The sequence below is a fragment of the Eublepharis macularius genome, chromosome 2 (assembly GCF_028583425.1).
Source record: "Eublepharis macularius isolate TG4126 chromosome 2, MPM_Emac_v1.0, whole genome shotgun sequence".
NCBI classification, from domain to species: Eukaryota; Metazoa; Chordata; class Lepidosauria; order Squamata; family Eublepharidae; genus Eublepharis; species Eublepharis macularius.
In genome coordinates, this window is record NC_072791.1 from 21,391,972 (window position 1) to 21,400,442 (window position 8,471).

At 44.7% G+C, this 8,471-nt stretch overlaps 1 protein-coding gene across 2 annotated transcripts in view; it reads right to left on the reverse strand.

Moving 5' to 3' along the window:
• Positions 1 to 8,161, reverse strand: part of TNFAIP2 (TNF alpha induced protein 2) — a 32,302-nt gene extending 24,141 nt beyond the window's left edge. For both annotated transcript variants that reach the window (XM_054972691.1, XM_054972690.1), the window contains exon 1: positions 8,093 to 8,161. The gene's annotated coding sequence lies outside the window, so the exon portion shown is untranslated. The remainder of the gene's footprint in view (positions 1 to 8,092) is intronic.
• Positions 8,162 to 8,471: the final 310 nt, after the last annotated feature.

Genomic DNA, 8,471 nt, shown 5'->3' on the forward strand with positions numbered 1-8,471 from the left:
CTCTGAGATCCTGTTCTAATTGCTATGCCAAACTGACTGGTACGTAAATCTCTTCAAAAGTGACAATGAACTCTGGATGACAAGTTGACCTTGCTGAACCCAGTGGAAATATCTGTCACTTATTTCAGGAGATATAATTTCATTTTTTCCCAGCATTCCCAGTAAGGTGGAACTAGTACATCACTACTTGGAACGAACAAATGATTCATGGACACATGAGTGACAGGTGCCTTGCCATTGTAACAAATTCAAGGAATGGATTGTTGTAAACTATTTCTTTGTTTAGTGGTGACAGGGAACTAGGGAAATCCTGTGTCTCATGAATTACATTTCAAGGATATAGATCCAGAGGAGTTAACCGTGTTAGTCTGTAGTAGAGATGGGCACGAACTGAAAAAAATCGAACCATGTGGTTCGTGGTTCATCAAATTTCACGAACCATGAACTTTTACGAACCTGCTCCTGGTTCATGAACTGGTTTGTTTGGTTCATGAAAACATCACACCCAGGTCAGAAAATCATCACTTCCTGGTCAGCAGAAGGTAACTTCCAAGCCAGCAGAAGTTCACTTCTGGGTCAGCAGAAGGTCTGCAGGAAGTCCATCCCATTGCCTAGGAAACTGATTGATTGGCACCAGGCTGTATGCAGTAATGAACCAAAAAATGAACCAAATGAACCAGCCTAAAAGTTCATGGCAGTTCGTCAGAAATGGGATCTGACAAACCGTGGTTCGCAAACCACTAACCAGCCTGGTTCGTGCTTAATTTTGGTTTGTATTTCGGTTCGTGCCCATCTCTAGTCTGTAGTAGCAAAATAGTAAAGAGTCCAGTAGCACCTTTAAGACTAACCAACTGTACTGTAGCATAAGCTTTCGAGAATCACAGTTCTCTTCATCAGATGCAACTGGTGCTACTGGACTCTTTACTATTTCAAGGATAATGGCTCTATAATTTTCTTTACCTGGAATGTTGTCAAAAAATACAGGAAAGGGTTGTACGATTTGAAGAGCCATCTTTCATAAAGTACACTCTAGAATACCAGTAAAACTTAACATGCATTTCAATCCTACGCATGTTTATTTGGAAGCAAATTCCACTGTGTTCCACCAGGCTTACTCCCAAATATGTATACACAGGATTGCGGGAGTGGGGGGTGGGGTTGTTTTTAACTTATTTTGGAGACACCATCTATTAATGCAAAAAAAAGAGAGAGAGAAGTCTACAGCCTCTGATCTATAAAATGTAAAAGCAATAAAAAAACAAACAAAAGCTATAAAAACATTCCAATGGTGCAATCCAAAAATAACCCCTTTTTATGTCACACTGATTTCCAGTAGAGAATTAAGCAACAGCTCTGCTTCAACTGGATTATTATGCCTTTGCAATGCTTTGATCAAACCTGTTAAGTGAGAAGGTCTGAGCCATCAATGACTAAAGAAGATTGCGCATGAAGGCACTCCTTTGTGAAATGCTGAGCACACCTCCATGCCTTGATGTAATAACAGGCAGCAACAAAAGTCCAATGCAAGTTCTGCATTAGGAATCACCCTCAGTATATTGAAAAAGTAGTGTTTTTTAAAAAATAATTTAACTAAAATTCAAAATTCAAAAGCAAGCATTTCAAATCATTCCGTAAACGTATAAGAAATTTAGAACCCTCCAAAAAGTAGTTTGTAAGGTCAGTCTTAAACTGGGGGTTTCATGTGGCATGCTTCTCTAACTCTCCTTCCTGTTTTCTCTTTGCAAAACATGATCATGTGAAATACACAGACCATTCAGGAGGCTGATGAAGGAAGGATTCTTTTTTTGGGGGGGGGAGATGGAAGTTGATGACTTGTTGTCCCATGACATGCCTTCTTTCTGCCCTACCATTCTATGCAAACTGCACTTTCAGAGGACAAAGAAAATATTTGCATCTATAGGAAATATTCCTGGAAGTATGCACAAACTATACTTCTATAAATGTTCATTCATCGAGTCTTTGCATGTATGCATAATCTGTAGGCATAGATTGCACTGCACTCAAATGATGCTTGACTGTTGTCCAACTTTTATTTGGTTCTTGCACAAAAAAAGATCCAAATCTCTGTCTATGGAAGATGCTATCTTCTTTTGGGATTCTTTCTATTTGTTTTACAGTAAGAATCTCCCAGGCATGACAGAGCTGGCCACCTCCAGCAATACGAAAAGTCTGTTCATTCCATTCGCTTAAGCTAAGTGGGACGGCCAAAGGAGCTCTGTAGATTCTAAGATAGTCCTCCGCTCTTGACAAACACAGATTCCAGGTTTGTGTGTCAAAACTAAAGCAGATTCCAGTGTTTGCGTTTTGAATTTTTATAGAGGTTTACTGGTAAACACAGCATGATAAACACAATCCAAAAAACAGCCCTTAACCTAAAGAAGGTCTGCCTGCCTTCACACACATTGATAATGCACTTCCAATGCATTTTAGCAATTATTTGCAAGTGGAAAAATCCAGTTGCAAACAATTGCTAAGGTGCATTGGGAATACATCATCCAATGTGTGTAAAAGCAGTCTTTATCTGATGGAAAGTGCCGTCATCATAGCTGACATGGCACCCCCTTCTGGGGTTTTCAAGGCAAGAGACTAACAGAGATGGTTTGCCATTGCCTGCCTCTGCAACCCTGACCATCATTGGAGGTCTCCCATCCAATTACCAACCTAGGCCAACCCTGCTTAGCTTCTAAGATCTGATGAGATTGGGCTTGCCTGGGCTATCCAGGTTAGGGCAGCTCTTGTCTACAAAGGCGCAAAATGAATCTGATCCACCTCATATTAATACAATACATAAAAATAAATAAATGGCACCTATCATACTTTGGTCACATTGTGAGAAGAAAGGACTTGCTGGAAAGGCCAGTAATTCTTGCAAAAACTGAAGGCAGCAGGAGAAGAGGAAGACCCAGTGAGAGAAGTATTGACTCGATCAAGAAAACAGCATCCTCCAGTTTGCAAGAGCTGAGCAAGGCTGTCAACGATAAGCTATTTTGGAGGCTGATAATTCTTGGGTCACCCTCAGTTGGAAGCAACTTGACGGCACATAACACACGGTTTAAAAAAAAGCATGTGTTTGTAGAGAAGAGCTATCTACATACTTTAAAGTTGATTCACTGAAAGATGATTTCACCCATATATAATGGGTCTCAGCAGTTTGCACTGGATTTAAAAGAAACTTGATCCCATGCAAACTCCTGGAGCAAGAAGATGCTGTTGAAATCCTCCTTTAATGAGCCAGTAAGACTGCAGTCCTGAAACACTTTCCTGGAAGTTAGCCCATTGAATAAAATGAGACTTACTTCTAAGAAAGGGATCCTAAGTAGGTCTACTCCAAATCCTACTCAGGTCTATTCCTTGTGGCTTGCTATTGGGGAAGGGCCCTTTGGATGGCACCGTTAAAACTTTTCCCAGCAAAATGTAGGATGATTTCCCCAGCATATATAATTGTTTAAGCAGCTGGCAATCAAAGGTTCTGCAAATCATTTTTTGAGACTGTTGCGCACACACAATATTTTTTCAAAGTCTGTCAATAGTGATATGTATACTTTTTGATAGATATCTTTTGGTTATTCGATGTATTGTCGAAGGCTTTCACGGCCGGAGAACGATGGTTGTTGGGGGTTTTCCGGGCTGTCTTGCCGTGGTCTTGGCATTGTAGTTCCTGACGTTTCGCCAGCAGCTGTGGCTGGCATCTTCAGAGGTGTAGCACCAAAAGACAGAGATCTCTCAGTGTCACAGTGTGGAAAAGATGTAAGTCATTTGTATCTACTCAGGAGGGGTGGGGTTGAGCTGAGTCATTCTGTAAGAGTTTCCCAGGGTGTGGAATGCTAATGGCGGGAGGCTTCACTGTATCCTGAGGCGGTTCTTTTGCATATGGATTGGTGCTTGATGTGCTAATCTTCTCTGCAGGGCTATTGTCGGGTGTGGAGTGTTTTGTTGGCCTGGTGTTTTTCAGAACTGGAGCCCATGCTCTGTTCATTCTTAAGGTTTCTTCTTTCCTGTTGAAGTTTTGCTTATGCTTGTGAATTTCAATGGCTTCCCTGTGCAGTCTGACAAAGTAGTTGGAAGTGTTGTCCAGTATTTTGGTGTCCTGGAATAAGATACTGTGCCCTGTTTGAGTTAGGCTATGTTCAGCCACTGCTGATTTTTCAGGCTGTCCAAGTCTGCAGTGTCTTTCATGTTCTTTTATTCTTGTCTGGATGCTACGCTTTGTGGTCCCGATGTAAACTTGTCCACAGCTGCAGGGTATACGGTATACTCCTGCAGAGGTGAGGGGATCTCTGCTGTCTTTTGCTGATCGTAGCATCTGTTGTATTTTTCGGGTGGGTCTGAATACTGCTTGAAGGTTATGCTTACTGATCAGATGGGAAAGCTTATGAAAAAGCATAACCTTCAAGCAGTATTCAGACCCACCCGAAAAATACAACAGATGCTACGATCAGCAAAAGACAGCAGAGATCCCCTCACCTCTGCAGGAGTATACCGTATACCCTGCAGCTGTGGACAAGTTTACATCGGGACCACAAAGCGTAGCATCCAGACAAGAATAAAAGAACATGAAAGACACTGCAGACTTGGACAGCCTGAAAAATCAGCAGTGGCTGAACATAGCCTAACTCAAACAGGGCACAGTATCTTATTCCAGGACACCAAAATACTGGACAACACTTCCAACTACTTTGTCAGACTGCACAGGGAAGCCATTGAAATTCACAAGCATAAGCAAAACTTCAACAGGAAAGAAGAAACCTTAAGAATGAACAGAGCATGGGCTCCAGTTCTGAAAAACACCAGGCCAACAAAACACTCCACACCCGACAATAGCCCTGCAGAGAAGATTAGCACATCAAGCACCAATCCATATGCAAAAGAACCGCCTCAGGATACAGTGAAGCCTCCCGCCATTAGCATTCCACACCCTGGGAAACTCTTACAGAATGACTCAGCTCAACCCCACCCCTCCTGAGTAGATACAAATGACTTACATCTTTTCCACACTGTGACACTGAGAGATCTCTGTCTTTTGGTGCTACACCTCTGAAGATGCCAGCCACAGCTGCTGGCGAAACGTCAGGAACTACAATGCCAAGACCACGGCAAGACAGCCCGGAAAACCCCCAACAACCATCTTTTGGTTACTTTATATGGGAACAACATTCAAAGGAAGCGGATCACATTTGAGAGGCAACATTGTGGAGTGGTTAAAGTGTCAGCTGAGAATCTGGGTGGCGCAAAGTGTTGGACTAGGATCTGGGCAACCCAGGCTTGATTTCCCGCTCTGCCATGGAAGCTCGCTGGGTGACCTTGGGCCAGTCACACACTTTCAGCCCGAACTTCCTCACAGGGTTCTTGTGGGGATAAAAGGTGGAGGAGAGGAGAATGATGTAAGCCACTTTGGGTCCCCCTTGTGGAGAAACTAGAGTATAAGTAAAAAAAAAATAAAAAAATAAATAATGAAAATTTATTTTATGTGCATTTAGAAAAACCAGCCTTCTGTGAGTCAAGGATAATAGCTTAAAGCCTGTCAGCAGAAATCCCCCAAGCAGCAATTTCGGTGGAAATGATTCAGCCCCAGAATTCCCAACAATTCAATCATTCCAAATACCAAGATTAGCGTGTCTCTGATTTTTGTTATGAATGCAAACGTGTGTCGTGGTTAGAGTGCTGGACTCAGATCTGGGACCCCCGGGTTTAAACCCTACTCTGCCATGGAAACTTGCCGGGTAACCTTGGGCCAGTCATAAACTCCCAGCCTAACCTACCTCTCAGGACTGTTGTTGTGAAGATAAAATGAAGGAGAAAAGCATAAGTCACTTTGGGTCCCCATTAGAGGAAAGGCAAGAATGAAGTAAATAAATAAATGAAATAAATAAATGAAAAGATTAAGGGAGGAAATTAAAGGTACTCAGGTTGGCTTGTGATTAAATTGGTCTACAATGCAAAATGCCTAGATTTGATTTCAGCCACTTATCTTGTGATCCTACCAGGGCACACACAAGAAAGAGGCTGGTGCCCCTGAGGATGCTACTCACTGAACTCTAATTGTCCTTTCTCTGTCCTCAGTACTTCCTTTCCCTCACTTACTTTGCTCTGATCTTTTTGGGAAGAGCGCAGTTCAAATACCCTATCGTGCCACCTAAACCAGGATACATCCCCAGATATATAAACGTTATAGCAACTACTTGTTTACAAAAAGCCTTCTCATGTGTAGCAGGGAAAATGGCAATTGTGGGGGGCCGACAGCCAGAAAGTGTGCAGAAATGCCTGTACGTATGTATGTGCTGTCTAGTCACAACCAAGGCAAGTGAGAAGCAGGGGTGATTTGCCATTGCCTCCCTCTGTAGAGCCTTCCACTGTAGTCCCCCAACCAAGTACCAACCCTGCTTAGCTTCTGAGATCTGATGAAATCAGGCTATATTTTATCATTTATTTATTTATATCATTTATAGTCCACCTTTCTCACTGAGACTCAAGGCAGATTACACAGCGTGAGATTAGTACAGTCAGTATCAAGGACATTTCCATTAACAATGCCACAGGGTAAATAAACACAAGTTTACAAAGACACGGCATTAGCAAGAATCCAATACAGAGTTGAAGAAATGCTGAAACAGAACATAAGCAATTCTAGGGATGAGTTAGACAACATGAAACCATGCCACCTTCCCTCCCTTGCTCCTTCCCTCCCTGTATCTACTGGGTGTCAAAATACACATGTCATAAAATATATATGCACCATGATTTAACTGCCATCAGGACTCACACACTGTCTGAATGCATTGTGATTTAGATTTGGGAGCATGCATAGATGGCGGGCTGCTTACATCACTGCATATCATTGGTTTAAATGCAACGCTTTTCAGCACAGCAAATTCTCCCCTTCAGTCTTAGAGTAATATAAGTGATGCCCACTGCCAAGGGAAACAAGCTTTCCCGTCTCTGGAGCAGCGGATCAAATTGCAAGTCGGCTTCAAATCCTGCTGAGCATTTTATAGGAGTAGCAACGCCAAGCAGGCCTCCAGGGGCACCTTAAAGATACACACTATTTGTTCATATGAGAGCCAGTGTGGTGTAGTGGATAGAGTGCTGGACTAGGATCTGGGAGACCCGGGTTCGAATCTCCACTCTGCCATGGAAGCTGGCTGGATTACCTTGGGCCAGTTGCACCCTCAGACTAAACAACCTCACAGGGCTGTTGTGGAGATAAAATAAAGGAGAAGGTAATTTTGTAAGCCAGCTTGAGTCCCCATTTGCTACAAATGACATAAAATAAAAATAAAATAAGTATGTGAGAGCTCACTTGATCATATGCACAAAGTGCACACCTATGACAGATATATTTATGTGTTGAAAAGTTGCAAGCGATATAGAAGCAGGAGAAGGAGATGCTACAAAAGAGATGCCCTCTGCTTTCTCTTGCTTGTAACTTTCAGTATAAATACATCTGCTAAAGGATTTCACTTCATGCAACTGATGAAGTGGGTCCCCCCCCCATTATACTGGAATAAACGTTGTTAGTGTTCAAAGTGCCACTGGACTCCTGTCTTGATATCATTGCTGCTCCGACTCCACTCCCAAGGAGTCCATTGGCCTGGCGAGAATTTGGGCTCATCCTAATGATCGGAAAGGCAACTTGGAGAGCGAGGGAGAAAAGTGCAGGAAAGCAAGTTTGAGGTCACCCCTCTTGGCGAATCTACCCGAAAGCTCAAACCCTGGACATCTAGTCGGACTCGAAGGTGCAAGTGGACTGGGACCTTGCTCTTCCCGGCACTGTGAGCTCAGCAGGTGGCCTTGGATAAGCCTCTCCTCTCAGCCCAGCTCCCCAGCTGTATTGTGGGCAAAATATTTGGCCCACCTTTCTGAGTGGGGCACTGCTTGGTCTCAAAGAGCGATGCATAAACAGAAGCGCCGGCGAGAGGACCGCAGGCGCTGAAGGTCCTCGGCTCGGATTACAAGGTCGCGGAGGGGCCACAAGTGGAAAGCAGGAGGCGAAAGACCGGCGAGGCAGGGAGAGAAAGGGGAGGCCGCGGGAAGACGCCCCTAGCAGAGCCCCCGGGCGCGGGGAAGGACTTACAGTGGCCGCCTGTCCGTGGCTGGGCTCGGCTGGGCAGACGCGCACTCGCCGCCGCTTCCCCGCAGCGCAGTTTCCAGGCGCTCAGCAGGGCGCGCTCGGCGCTATATAGCAGGCAGGCAGGCAGGAGGCGGCGCCGGGCGACCCTTCTTCCTACGCGCCTGGCTCGCCTGGGAAACTCCGCCTCGGAGAAGATGGGCTGGCGGGCTCCGGGGAAACCAGGGCAGGCGGAATTTCCTCGGGTGCGGACGAAGGTTTCGGAACCGGGCCGGGGCCGGGGCAGCCTGGCGGGGGATGGAAAGGGGGGCGAAATGAGCCGTCCTGCCTCCCTCCGAACGCCCCAGCGCAGGGACCTCTTGTCCAAAGGCCAGATGAGGCTGCC